This window comes from Anguilla rostrata, chromosome 3, assembly GCF_018555375.3.
Source record: "Anguilla rostrata isolate EN2019 chromosome 3, ASM1855537v3, whole genome shotgun sequence".
NCBI classification, from domain to species: Eukaryota; Metazoa; Chordata; class Actinopteri; order Anguilliformes; family Anguillidae; genus Anguilla; species Anguilla rostrata.
This window is the reverse complement of record NC_057935.1, coordinates 36738353-36754110: the sequence shown is the minus strand read 5'-3', so window position 1 is coordinate 36754110 and position 15758 is coordinate 36738353. Positions and strand designations below refer to the sequence as shown.

Below are 15758 nucleotides of genomic sequence, written 5' to 3'. Positions count from 1 at the left end.
TCCCTCATGCCAGTCACAATTTCTAATTAGCTTTCCCTGCAGAGGAAGAAGATGGATTAGATTTTAATATCTGGGGCCTAAAATTAGTTTATATTTTAGCAAGTTAGCACTTCTTAGCAGTTGATTTACTCTTGAAGCTTTAAAGTCTGTGTGCCTGCAATTAATCATGAGCTGGTCACCATCTTCAAAAAAAAAAAAAAAAGGTTTCAGTGTCCTTGGCTGGATTGAAATGGGGGCTTTTGTACTAGCCTGATTTCAGATACATCCAATGTTTTCTTCAAGATACCTGCCAAAGAGGACCAAGCAGAAATGGCTATTATTTAGGGCCTTGCAAAATGAATTACAAAATTGGGAGAAGCAGATCATTAGACACATTATTAGACAAACACATAGTGTATGCCAGTCTTTATTATTCTTTGTTCTCCATGTACACAAACTGGATAACTGCACAAGGCAGTAGTTTTGTCATATGGTCAAGAAGTCAGACTCTCATTATCTGATTAGCAGAATCCTAAGAGGTTTGCACAGATTATCCATCATGTAACCAGTGCTCTGGAAGAGGCAGGGCCAGCCTGACACTATGATGTACAGCATCGAAGGTCCATAAACCTCATATGCAATGCACTGGCTTTATTTAGCCAACAGAAAACATGGTACTAGTGTGGAGTATCTAGAGCATGCCTCGGTAAGGCCGAATGTGTGACTACTGTGACTTGCAATTAGTGGTTCATAGATTTACACCATTTTAGATTCTTATTTTCTGAAATATATTAATACATTTGTTGAAGGTTCATGTCTTTTAAAAACCTTGAGTTCCCTAGTGCTGCTCACAAGTTTTGAAAATACCAATGCATGAGATTGCGAATTTCCTGGTGGTCAGGGGCTGTTGCACCAGCTGTGCATAAATAAAACTTGCGTACTACTAAAATAAAAAATGACAGTTAGAACGCACTGTAACAGTATGTAAAAACAAAATATATACGCAATATTTTTAAACTTATACAAGCCATTGACCAGGAGTAATCATATAATTAATAACACCGTAAAACACATTAAAAAATGACTTGATTTAAAATAAATTAGATAATAAAACAAAACAAAAAAATGTTTACTCATGCCTTTGACTAATATTACATTTTGTCAAAAAATCTGAAACCATTCAATGTGACAAATATGCAATAATAGAGGAAATCAGGAAGGGGGCAAATAATTTTTCACTGCATTGTAGTTGTAAACTAACTAGTAGCTACTAAGCCTGTAGTGTGAGCTTTATGTTTCAACTTAAGGGAGATCTTACAGTACGGAAAGCTGGTGCCATTCTACCAAGGACTTGTGACCAGTTGGGACTCCTGTCGAACTGTCAACCTGGGAGTGATGTAAAAGAAATTGTTTATAGGTGCAGTGAGACTGGGGAGGGCAAAAATATGACATTTTCACATACATTGTAGGCATTGTTGAACTAACATTCCGGAAACCAGCATGATAGCTATCACTGAGATGTGTGAGTTTTCTGACCAGGCAGTGTAAGTGCCCTCAGTGTGCAGGTCTCATGCCTGATGTGTGAGATTTCAGAGCTCTGTGACCTGTGTTTTTTTTTTTTTGTGTACATGATCACAGACAAAACTGATAAGCACAGAACATGACATCACCTCTTCAAGTAGTGTTGCTATTAGATGGCTTGAGATACCATAGCCTATTTTGTGTGTTATTTTTTGTATTAAGGATTATGAAAACCTCATCAACCCATCTGTTTTCCAGCTGAATATTACAATTATGTGCCAGTTTTGTGAATCAGTACAGACACCCCTCTACTCAAAACTGAACTGTATGTCATACACCTTGTCATATATACCTTTTTCTTTCCTGCTTGTAAAAATACAGAACCCTGCATTAATATGAAATCTGAAACCAAATGACTTTGAAAACTTCACTGGCTTGTTATAACCACTGTTATTGAAGTAAACATCCTTTTCATCAATATTAATCATCATGTCTTTTCTTTAACAGCTAACTCTGATGTGAAATCACTTTCCCATACCTTTTTTTTCTAAAATGAGGCAGTGTTCTGTTGGTTTATACATTTTGCAAAACTAATTTTTCTGTAGCTATATGGGATATCCTAAAGAAAAAAACTCTTGTGAATTCTGTTTTGCTAAAGCACACAATATTCCTTCTAAACAAGTTTTTCAATAAAAAGAACTATTGAAGTTGGACTAATATCTACCTCTTTGATTTACAAATTAGGTCATTAAAAGTCTTTTGACCACTGCATTATAATTACTGCAGAAAAGAGTAAAAGAAATTGCATTAGAAATACCTGTTTGCATACAGGTATAGTAATTTCACAGGTGCCACAGTGAGAACTTGGAATAGTTTCTCCATGCTATGTCACTAATGGACAATACTATCTATCATGACTACTCCATTTACATCATGTTATTTTGGGATGCTCTTTCCTTCACTAGAAAAATTATGATGTGGATGCAGTTCTCTGCTTTTATTATTGCCCTTTATTCCAAGCCACCTGGAATAAAAAAAAATTACAAGAAGTCATGGCAGCCCCAGCAACATGGCGGCAAGAAAATGCAATACACTAAAGTTTCATGTTATAGCAAACACACAACCCAAAATAATAACAGTAAAACACCAAAATGACTTTGGTGTTGAGAGTGTTAAAGGTAATTTGGTATGTGCAAACGAATGACAGTGGTTGGTTGGTTTCGATTGGCTGTGTTGCGAGGTGTCACATCCCGTCTGGGGCCTTCTGCCTCCCCCATAGCGCCTTTTGGCACCTCCACCAAAGGAAGACGCACAGCAGAGACCCATTTCATATGCAGGCCTTGATCCCTGGGTCTGGGTGGAGGTGGGCCCGGGTCCACCCCATATTCCCGCTTCATTAATCACTCGCCGCCCACCGCCCGCCGCAGCTTACCAGCAAACACCCACTCCACCCTTGCTGGACAACCCCCTGGATTACCCAGAGCCTGTGAAATGTCATCCCAAATCTGAGTCCTGATGCAGATAATGATTTCAATAATATTTCTCCATTTGTGGCCCTGATGCCAGGGGAATAGAGCTTTTCGGCAGTCAGGTTTCCCTTAAGACTGCACTTGGTGGGAAAACTTGACTCTGAGCCAGATGGCTTAGCTGTGCTTTCAGCATATATGTTCAACAAGCCTCCCTGTGTTGTGCTCACGTTGCAGCTTTATTCATTCAAAACTGCAGGGGGAGGAGTGTTGCACACTGCAGTGGGGGAGCACATATATTTACACTAACCCGTCCCTCTTAAATTGTTACGTCCAGGACATGTGTGGCTACTCAAATGAACAGGCACACGTTCTTTTAAACGACTTCTGATAGCTAGGGGAATATCTCATGTGCATTCATTGGCATGTCAATTAAGATCTATTATCCAAGCTCATGTCCTTATAGTTCCAATACCCAGATACCATTTTTCAACTGTGCTAAATTATATAATATTTCTGTTCTTCATAATCACCAAAAAATGTATTTTTTAGTTTCAATATTGATGGCCCAAGATGGGGTAAATGAGCTATTCTCATCAGTGCAATGTTTTTGTGTTATTATATCTATACAGTTCAATTTTTCTGGATGTTTCTTGGCTATTGACACTGACTTAACAAAAATCATATCCGGTGATCTACTCAAACATAATAAAATGTCTGGCAATTCATAGAAATGAGGGGCATTGAAATGTTCCAAAGAATAGGAACTGCACAGGAATAAAAAACACCTATACTTCCAGAACCTGGACACCCTGAACCTGTTAAAATGTTAAATTCTATCAGACCCGACTGTTTGAAAATGGAAACAAACCAGAAAAGTATGTCAGGCTGCTTTCAAAGTATGCTTAATATTGTTCTACGAGTGAAGGAAGAGAGGGAAAGAGCGTGTTTCAAAATCAGCCACCAGTACGCAGCTTGGTATTTTTTATTTTAAAAAAAAAAAGAATTTAACCTTCATTTTTCCAGGATGTACCATCGAGACTAAGAATATCTTTTGCAAAAGGCACCAGGTACAGAAAAGCAGGTATATAATTTTTTAGCATATTACCGTCAAATATATTGATTTCACATAAAATTTCAAGTTGAAATTGAGTTGTGAATAACAAGGCAAATCACTTTTTCAGGGAACAAACTCTAATTCCCCTTTAAAGAGATAAGACAATACATGGAAAAGCATGATTTTGCAGAGCAAATGTTTGATGCTGGTGAGACACGGCTGCATAGGAGAGAGAAATTTATGTGTAGCCTCACAGTTTCACTGAATCTCTCTGCTCCACACAATCCTGGGAGTTCTAATCCTGGTGACTTATGGCGCTATGGGGGTGGGGTGGGAGGGGGTTGTGAGGTCATGCAGAAAATGTCAACAGAAATAGTATGTCTAACAGAGAAGGCTTGCCTAATTAGCACCCATTTAGATTTTATGATCTAGAGATCTGCTCATCCTGACAGAGACTGCTATGGTTACATATTGTTCTTGCCTGAGGGAACTATAGGAAAATCCAGATTTATTATACCTATCCTACCGGTATATTTCATTTGCCATTATGAGATGCCATCTCACAATGATGCCAAATTATTTATTACAGATTAAACTGTAGAACAAGGATGGTTGAGTAAGGTTCTGGCGGTATCATTTATGTTATTAACTTGTTCATTATCTCACTTACTCTATTCGAAAAGCTATGGAGGTAGCAGCAGATCTGAGATACTGCTGAAGACAAAAACTATGGACAGCTCAGAGACTGTAATGATCCAGTGACATTTTGGGGATGTGAACACATAAGAATTGTACTGTATAGCTTTCCACATGCACATCCATTTGTGAGAGAGCATAATCTTTGTGATAACACGCGATTCCTGTTGAGGTATTTTTCTTATGCAAGGATTCTGAAATCACTTTATGTGCCATTGCCACATTACCATCACATTCATTTGTTGATAGATGTATGCAACAAAACCAAACCACACATCTGTTTCACAATCATTGTAATATACTGTGTACCTAGATGTACTTTCATAATATTGAGAAGGCTGGCAATAAGGAAATTCCTCTCTGCTCTGACATTTTTCTGAAGTCCTCTGACAGACTGGGTTTCTTTCAAATATAATTAAATCGCTAACATGTTCAGGTATAGATAGAAGCAGGGCTTACTTTCGATGGAAGATGTTCTCGTTAGCCTACAAATAGCTATATGCATTGTGTCTATGCTGAATATCACCACCTTAATTATACAACAGTATAAGTGTAGCAGTAGCTTTCCCTTAAGATAAAGATAAAATGTAAATGGTAAGGTAAAATTTCCTTTATAAGAATCAAATTTCACAAAACAAGAGATTTCACAAGTGTTTCATTACAGAGGTTTATTAAGATCAGAGAGCACAGCTTTTTAATAAGTATTTTATCGCAATGACAATTTAAATTTAGCTATATTTTCATTTATAGACTTCATTATTAGCCAAAAAATAAATAAGTGAAATGGAGATGATGTTCCTGTCTTTTTTCTCTCCGAACCACTGAAGATATTCTGCAGTTTTATATCTGATGTGTACCAGGAAATGTTTATTTACATGCCCTTTATACCCTTAGATGTTGGTATTTACCCTATATGCACACCCATATTACTTTTCTATAAAGGCCACGAGAGTGGCATTTAAATAGCTGTGTTTGGTGCTATTGAAATGCACTCCATACAGTGAGGGGAGCACATAGGGGAATAGTGCAGCCCTGGAGTCCCATTACCCAGTATAAAAGTGTCATCCACTTTAATTACATTCATGCTTTGCATTGTCACTTGTATGGTACTCTCAACTGTATTTCCTGCAGGGCTAAACTTTTCATCAAAGTAGGGCTAAGCATTCTTAAGGCAAATGTATAGCTGAGACTTCTGGTCTCATTACCTCTACGTGTAGTTATGAAGGTGAGATAACAGTGAATCTGAATCACAGTTTTTCACACTTCTCAATTCATATTTTTAAATCTTTCACCATATTCACAATTCCATGACACTTCAACCCTCCTATACACACACACACACACACACACACATATATATATATATATATAAATGTCATGGAAATGCAAATTCTCAGAATAATAAAGACAACCCCCAAACACCTGTCTGACAGAACAGAAACACTCAGAAATAGGGGTCACACATGAATGTGTCAGTGACTACTGTCCGCAGTACCGTCCGTGTCTTCACAAACAGAACTGCATAGACTACACTGGATATTTACAAGAAAACTGCTCTTCTTTTGTGCTTTACTAAGGATCTCCCAGAGAAAACTGTCCCATCAGTCATAAGGTCACAGTTTTTTACATACACGGGAGCATTTGTTTCGCTCACAAAATTCATAATTACATTTGATTTAGTGCCATTTTTATTTCCTCATTTAACCATCTACATATAGGGAATGACAATGTATATATACATCCTGCAGTACTGATTATAAAGTCAAATAAACACAACAAAAATGGCACAATAATCTAATCACATTAAAAGGACATCCACTCAAGTGTGTGCATGGGGTATACAGAGATGGTTTGTGTGTTTTCAGTTAGTTGTCATGCTAAATTTATTTTGTGGTTTGCCTCCTCTCTCTTCAGCACCTCAGCCTTTAATGCGATTTTGTTATCGCATTTAATTAAACTGGCATGCTCGGTCACCAAATATCAGCATACCCCATGAGAGGGAGTATACTAAGGCCACTGTGGGACATGTCTGCAGTGGGGAGGAGGAGATTGAGTCACTAGGTTCCACCATTTTCCGCAGCTCGGTCAATATCTTCCGTGCTGCCAGTATCAACATTTGCCAGTCATCATAATCTTGTCACCTGGCATCCATAAAAGTGTAGGCACACACTTAGAAAGGCAGGAGTGGCCACAGTGTTTCGGCTTGCAATCTCCTTTTCTAATGACTAGCAAAACATGTTATAGCCTACACTCAAAAAAATAAAGTTTGACCGGGGCTGCACGTAATACTATTTTGTAGGCTATGAAAAACTGATTAAGTTGAAGATGTCACATATAGGCGACTTCATTACGTGGAACCACTGTACATTTTATTAAGTAAATCTAATTATTTTTTGAGTCTCTTAATAATATTGCATATAACCACTTCACAACATTATTGTGTGTAGTAGTGTTCTATATATCTAGGGGAGAACTACTATCTTAAATACATTTTCCAGTAACCTACCATGCATGTAGTTCAACTACTTCCACAATCAAGTAGCATTCTGCCTGTATTGGCATAAAATAATTAGACCAGTATAATATCTGCACAAAGAAAAATCCAAGCTTTAGATTTAAAACACCATTATCCATCGGATATTGAAAGTGAAATTTCTGGCCTAAAATGTAATAGATTTATTGTGTCACCACCACGATTGGATTTTTTACTATTATATAAAAATATACGCCAAATTGTATGGAAACCTGTAGCGGCATAAAAGTGAAATCATTAGACCAGTACCATAGATAGACAAAATCCCAACTTTAAATTCACACCATTACCTGTCCGATATTGAAAGTGAAATTCCCAGCCTAAAATGGATCAGATTTATCACCACTACAACCATTCTGCCCTCCAATGCATTGGCAAAGTTATTGTGTTACTATAATGTGATATTTCACAAAGTTTTGAGTGCACAGGTGTGTCTATATCATGAATGGGAATGCTTAATGTAACAAAGTTCTCTAAAGCAGCAGTTCGCCCCATTTCTTGTCAATCATGTGTACTTGTCTGTCAGACAGAAGCTGTAGGGAAGATGATTGAAACATATTTGAATTTTAACAGATGCATTTTTAAAAGTGAGATCTACCAGCATGGCCTCTGCGATTGCGATCAATGTATTTGGGCACCCCTGAGATAAAGTATCTCCACATACTCTCAGCTTTGAGAGAAAAACTGTAGACACAGCCCTGCTCCCCAATCAATCAGTCAAATTTTATTTTAAAAGGAAATTTGATAAAAATAATTTATCACAATACGCTTCAGTTTACCCTGGCTTGAACCTAAGCCAACGACAAAGAAAAAAGGTATTTTCAAACTATTTTTATTCTTTCCCCTGTAAGTTTGGAATTTATGTGTGACAAATCATATTTGTACTGACATAATAACAAGCACTTCAACTTCATATTCAGCCCAAGAGACCCAGTACTGTCATTTTAATTCCTGTAAAGGGATGCCATTGGAATAGGCTTCATTTCACTTTTGGGGGAGACCCACTGCTGGATCACCTAGTCTTGTGTAGTCAAGCACAATTGTGCTAGCTAGTCTAGGGATCAATTCATATGAACATATTTGGGGTGTCATGTCCCCCTGTCTTCCCCCAAATCTATGTGTATGGGGGATGCAGAGTTTTGGTTTCAGACACTTTACTGCATTATGTTTTCCACCAGCACCACAGATGAAAAGATGCCCAAATACAAAAGATAGATATCTCTTTATCTTCTGACACCCCTGCCATGCTACTTCCTACCTATACATTCTTGCTTTGGTTATAAACAAAACAAGGTACCCTAGTAAGTTATCAGAAGTCATTCATATGATTGAATGCATTAATTGTGGCAACCACCTCCGTTGTAGAAATTATTTATGATGCATTACAGCAGTGTTTTAATGCTGGAGATATTCAAGCAGAAACGATCAATCCAAGATACAAATTTGCAATATTTTATGTCTCTAAAGTGGTAAATCAAGGGCGTTTGTAGTAATTTAATTAATCAAATACTATCTAACCCCTCCTCTACTCTTCAAAGAGAAGAAATTGAAATTGAAGTCATCAATGGGCCTCATTCACCAACCATTCTTAAGCAGAATTTTCTTCTTAAAATCCACTTACGCAGCTTTCACAAAGATTGTGACATTCACCAATGTTTTCTTATTTGGGATTTGTTCTTAGGTAAGAACAGAATCTACGCACACTCAAGAGCACACTTACGCACATTTGAGTGCTGACATGTTGGTGCAAAATAATTGTTTATTGCATTTTCTTCAATTCTACAGTTGTATAATATTATAGGATTTAAATTACAATAATATTTTTATCATTTATAATATTAATAATTATTTTACAAAGCATTAAGGTACCAGGTTCCGCCTCAGAGGGTGGTTGCCTCAGCGGGAGTAAATGATCAAACCATTGTAGTGACACTTTATTTTTTGGGGTTTCAATTATGCAATGTTTGGTCTATACTGCAAAAGCAAATGTTTAAACTTTGAATACAGACTACGCACTTAAGTAACACTTTTTAAACACATGGACATGCTGAAGAAGAGAACGTCACTAGGGGCTGGCACTAAATTTTTTGTACAGTGCAGCGACGGGTTTACTCCGATGCAGTTTAATGCCGGTTGATTTAATTAGCAGTATTAATGTGACGAGAAGCGCTTTGTCATTTGAATGCATAACACGCAATTCCTTGCGCCCACTCCCACCAGTATTTTTTTTTTTTAAATTTTTGCCTCAGATTTGACATCAAACCATTTTTTTACTTCATCAGTTGTGCGCCGTTTGTCATGCCCCCGTGTTTCGGTTGTCTTATGGTTTCCCTTGTGTTCCAGTTATTTCTGTTCCGCGTGCCTTATTCCTCACCACGTCTTTGCTTTTCCCCACAGGGTGGGCGTGATCTTTCCCCATGCACTCCTTAATCACTTCCAGCCCTCAGCAATTTTCACACTCGTTTCAGGTCACATTCCTCACACCCTCCCTGATTAATTCCTATCAGCACCAGGCTATAAAGCCACACTTTTTGTTTCTGTCTTTGCCAGATTGTTGATTTGTTGCCCAGCGGCACTCTTTGCGATCATGTTATATCCTAGCCTTGCACCATTTTCTATACCCCGTTTCCTCTGCACCTTCCTCGGTTCCCTTGGCCACAGATTGTTTGTTTGTTCATGTACCTTGTTCAGTGTTTCCCTGTCTGTTCTGCCTGCGTGTGGTCTGCGTTGCGTCTTGTTCCGTGTTCCCTGTTCTTCCCTATTCCCTCCCCAGCTCCAACCTCCCGATCCAGCCCGTCCTTCGCCGGCCTCCCAGTCCCCAGCCCAGCTCCGCCACCGACACCGGAGGTGTTCCATTCAGCGCCAGCCAGATTCCGGATCTCCCCTCAACACCCCACTGCCCTGCTCCAAGTCTGCCTGGTTCCTGCCTCAGTCCGTACAGCGCCAGGCCAAGCCGGACTCCGGACCTCTGCACCTACCCTCACTGTTCCTGTCCCAAGTCTGCCCTGATTCCTACCGTCTCTGTCTGTACTCCAATAAACCCCTTTGTATATATCTACTGCTGCCTCTGAGTCCTGCGTTTGGGTCCAGTCCGAGACCGGTTCTTAACACCGTTCTCCGGATACAGTGTTCACTGAATGAGTAATATCATCCCATGCATCTTTTTGTGTTATTTTATATCCACTACTGACGCTACTATGACAGGTCGTTTGCTGTTCACTTCCCGCAGCAAAACCTCCACTTCAGAACTACTGAAGTTTTTCTTACGTTTGAAGTCCGGTGCTCCACCGTCTTTAGGGCGACATAGCTCAGGAGGTAAGAGCGGTTGTCTGGCAGTCGGAGGGTTGCCAGTTCAATCCCCCGCCCTGGGCATGTCGAAGTGTCCCTGAGCAAGACCCCTAACCCCTAATTGCTCCCAGTGAGCTGATTGGTACCTTGCATGGCAGCCTTTCACCATTGGTGTGTGTGTGTGTGAATGAAAGGCATCAATTGTAAAGTGCTTTAGATAAAAGCGCTATATAAATGCAGTCCATTTACCATTTAGATTTTCGTTTGGGCATTATTGACTTCGTTTTTCTTTTCGATTTCTGTGTGGGCACACGGTCCTGCAGTCTCATGCCCTTTTATGGGGATTGGCGGGGTGTTTACCTATGCTAATTAGGAACAACTGGAACGCGCTTTACACTTACGAGGACAATGGGATTCATCGTTTTAAGAACACGTGCGAACAATTCTGCGGTTTAAGAACACGTCGTGAATCTGACATAGACTTTTTTTTTAGGAATTTTCTCAAGAAGAAATTTAAGGAAAAAACTGAGGCCCATTGATTTCATTCTACTTGGATCAACAATCAATGTCAAGGGAAGTAGCAACCAAGAAATCAAAAGATGTATTACACTGGGAAAATCTGCCACCAAAGACCTGTCTTCAGTTTTCAGAAGTAAAGATATCATTTTGAAAACAAAGGTGCGTCTGACTCACGCCATGGTCTTTTCAATCACCTCATATGCTTGTGAAAGCTGGACATTAAAAAAGGAAGATAGAAGCAGAATTGATGCATTCAAGTTGTGGTGCTGGTGGAGAATACTGAAAATACCATGGACTGCCAGAAGAACAAATAAATCAGTTTTAGAAAAAATACAACCAAAATGTTCCGTAGAGGCGAAGATGATGAGACTTAGACTCTCATACTTTGGGCAAATCATCCGAAAAGACCGATCGCTTGAAAAGGACATCATGTTTGGTTAAGTCGAGGGCCAACAGAAAAGAGGTAAACCTTCAATGCAATGGATTGATACAATTGCCGCAGCAATGGACGCAAACGTTCGAATGGTCAGGCATGTGGCACAAGACCGGGCAACATTTTGCTCTGTTACATATAGGGTCGCCATGAGTCGTAAACAACTCAATGGCAACTAACTAACTAACTCTTCAAAGACACAGAGAAGCAACTTCCTGCTTGCTTGAGATTTGTTGAGTGGCAGAAACAGGTTCTGGGTAGGAGGTTGCTTTTCTTGTGTTTGCAATCTCATTTGAAACATTTGCCTCCAACTCCCGATTCAGGTCTCTGCTTGATCCAAGATCGGAGGTATACACATCCTGTCATATTCCTCTCGTTTATCATGTTTTCTGTTAGCCTCGTGTATCTTGTCTTTTGTCATGTGATCTTTGTTCTCCCTCTGTTCCTCCCTGCAGTGTAGGCGTGCCTCATTGACCGCTCCAGTGATTCTCAGATCAGCTGATTTCTCTCACCTGTCTTCTCTGCATTCCGCACGCCTCCACTTAAGCACTCTCCAGTACATATTCTCGGTTCACCCGCTACTTCTCACCAGATCATTGTTTCAGCCCGTCTGAAGGTTCTTGTCGGCTCCAGTCTTTATGTCTCGAATTGTACTAACATTTTCTAAATTCCGGTTTCAGCCTCGGTCAGCTCGTTTACCTGCTTTCCCTACTTTGTTCGTCGTTGTTCGTTTATATGTTTAAGTGTCCCTGTCATTGTCTTCCCAGTCGTCGTGGTCGTCTGTGTCTTCCTTGTTCCCAGCCTGCCGGTTCCAGCCCGCCCTTCGCCGGTCTTCCAGTCCAGTCCTGATCCAGTCCGGTCCTGCTCCCAGTCTTGATCCAGTCCAGTCTGGATCCAGCCCAGTCCTGAACCAGTCCGGTTCCAGTTCTGTCCGGGGCGTCAACGCCTTCTCCCTTGCTACCCAGCTGGATCACCAGTTATTAAAATAAATGTGTCTGATTTTTCCCACAGAATCTGTGTCCGAGTCCTGCATTTGGGTCCACCTGCATTGCGTTACGTAACACATCTGTATTTCATCATGAAACTTGAGACAGTTCTGAGGAAATTCTGGGAGAGAGCTTCCCTTACCATATGTTGTCAAGGGAGCATGTTTCTGCTCTTGTTCGTCTTCCCAGGTGAACAACAAGATTATTTTTTGTCCCATGAAAACAGACATAAGGAGAGGAGATAAGTGGTTTATCAAATGCTGGTGTTTTTCCAAAGTCACTGGTATGTAAACCCCTTGTGTCAGGGGTGTGAAACAACTGGTTTTTGTGGTTTCCTTCAAAGACCAACAGACACAGTGTCCCTCCAGCACAGGATTCTGACACCTGTGCTATATGAAGTCTTTCATTATTCCAAAGCTGATATGCTGAGTCAGCCTCAGTCAGTGTATATACAGTGCACTCCAAAAGTATGGTAACAATGGAGTGAAATTTGGCATTTGGATTTGAGATCAAAAGATGAATAAAGAGCCAACAGTACAGACAATCAGCCTTTTTATTTCATGGTATTTACATTTGTATATGTTTTGCCATTTCACAGAAACCCCTGTGGTTGTGGTCCCCCCCGCCCCCATTTTTAGCTGTGCAAAATGAAGTTAACTTGCGACATCTTCTTTGGAGATGCCTTTCCAGGCCCAATGCAGCTGCTTTCAGTAGATCTTCGTTTTGAGGGGGTTCTGTCAGATTCCTCATCAGCAAGCGAAATACATGCTTGATTGGATTTAAATCAGGTAAATAACTTAGCTAGTCCAAAACTTTCTACTTTTTCCTATTTTGATGAATGCTTTGATTGTGTAGGCAGTGTGCCTGGGGTTATTGTCTTATTGCAGGATGAATTGCCTGCCATTGAGTTCAGAGGAATTACTACACAGCCAGACAAAGAAATCTGTCTGTACGCTTCCAAATTCATCCTATTGCTGACATCCTCCATTACATCATCAATAAGGATGAGTGAGCCTATTCAAAAAGCAGCCATACATGCCCAAGCTATGACAACACCTCCTCCATATTTCACAGATGAGGTGGTATGTTTTGGATCATGGGCAGTTCCTTCCTTTCTCCACACGTTTGGTTTTTCATTCCTCTGGTAAAGGCTTATTTTTGACTGATCTGTTCATAGAACTTTGTTCCAGAACATGCCTGGCTCATCTCATATTTTTTGGCTCATTCTAATTTGGCCTTGCTGCTGATGAGAGGATTTCATTTTGCAGTATAGCCTCAATAATTCTGCTCTCAAAGTCTTCTGCATACGGTTACTAGTAATATTTTAATCTCAGCCCTCTGGACACTGCTGGTGATGTCACTGACTGTTTATGTTTAGGCTTTTTTCTGCACAGCTCTTAGGATTTGTCTGTCATCAACCTCAGTTGTCTTCCTTGGCTGACCTGTACGATGTTTATATCTCCAGTCCACCAGTGGTTTCTTTCTTTCTCAAGACGTTTCACATGGCTGTCACGGTTTCTGTGCAGGTAGATCATTTTTCTGTGCCTGCACCGGCTCAGTGGTTAGCATTCCGATTAGCCACTCGGCTAATCGTTATTTTGGTGTGTGGGGACGATTAGTTCGAGCTTGCAGATTAGCCACTCGGCTAATCGTTATTTTTGGTTCCTGTGGGAGGATTGTTCCTGCTTGAACATTCCATGCATTCCTGCAGGGTTACCTCTGATCTGTTTCACCTGTGGGTTGCTCACATCTTCCGCTGATTACCAGCCACACCTGTGGCTGGGTATTTAAAGCGTCAGTAGGCAGTGGAACGGTGCTTGAGTGTAACGTGTTTTGCTCTAGCCAGTTCCCTGTCGTATTTCTGAGCAAGGTGTAAGGAATTTAAGAACAAAGAAATTTAAAAAGAATTCTGACTTCAGTTTGTTTGTTTTTTTTGGGAAAAAGGTATTAGGACGGTATATGTCCAGATTCTGAGGCCGGCGGTTTTAAGGGGTTATTGTGTCACCGTTGGGGCACAAACCTTTCTGCCCTTTACTAACCAGTTTTCCCCCCTGGTTTTAGTTGGCCTCAGAACATCTTCTGTTTGTTTTTGAAAAGACATTTTCTTTTTCTCTGCTTCGGGTCGAAGTCGTTTTTTCTTCTTTTCTTTTCCCTGTTCCTTTATTTTCTTATATACTCCTTCTTCCTCAGTTACCCGTTTAGGGGTTTATTCATTTTTTTGGGATATGTCCCTTAGGAGTATAGCACCCCCTTCTTATTTCGTCTCTCACGAGACTCAATGGTTACTGGAGTGCCCCTTTGGTAACTTATAGATCCCCTGTTTGGTCGCATCTGGTCTTCACACTGGTCTTCACTGGTTCTATAAATCAATGGTTGGGTAGCATCAAGCCCATCTGCTACTACCTTTACAACTTGAAATTTGGATATTTTGAACGATATTACAGACAGATTTATGCAAATGCCAGCCACAGCAATTAGACCACAGGGAACTCTTCTAAACTTCCCTGCAACTTGCAGTGAAATTGTGTGGTACTTGCTTAAGTTATAGTTTATGCTATATAATGACATCCCTGACATAGTGAGGCAAACCTGCAGGGTGTTGAATGAGAGAGTAAGATGGAGAGTGTGAGTCTGGAGCACAGACACAAGCAGGAAGCGCATTCCCCTACAAGCCACACTTTGCCATTCTTTTGTGAAGGTTGAGACTGTCACTCCTCGGGCAAAATTACACCCATGCCTTCTGTCACAGCCTCCAGCCAGGGCCCCTACGGCAACCAGCCATTCGGGCAATGTTCTGCCAGTTGAAGTATTTAATTGGCCATCTGGGGAAACTCCGACTTTGCTGCTGGATATTAATCAGTAACTTAATCCCAGCCATAATGTGCCTTTCCCATTGGAAGCCGGGCAGTTGCAGGTGGAGCAGACAGTTAAATGTGTGGCAACTCGAATGGAGAAAGCTTGCCTTTGCCAACTCATGAATTAATATTTCCTCCATCTTTTCAGCCAATTCCCTAGTGCTTTAACACAGGTGAACAATCAACAAATGCAATGAGATTTCTTACATGTCACCAAAAATGTTGTAGATATGACCTTGGCCAAAGATAATGCTGGCAACCTATAGAATATTGGATTTGACACAGGGGTGTTGGAAGATGTTTTAAGTAGTGGTTGCTGATAATGGAAATGCAAAGTCATGACATCACTATATATTAGTTAGCTTAATTGTATTTGTTATTCTAGCAGGGAGGGGCTTGAAACTAGATAGTTTCTTATTACATTT

The 15758-nt window shown here is 40.3% G+C and overlaps 1 long non-coding RNA gene across 1 annotated transcript; it reads left to right on the top strand.

Moving 5' to 3' along the window:
- The first annotated feature begins 11123 nt into the window (after window positions 1-11123).
- On the top strand, window positions 11124-12505 carry LOC135252040 (uncharacterized). The gene is made up of 2 exons (XR_010329276.1): window positions 11124-12142; window positions 12294-12505. It is a non-coding gene; the product is annotated as an uncharacterized LOC135252040 (long non-coding RNA).
- The last annotated feature ends 3253 nt before the right edge of the window (window positions 12506-15758 follow it).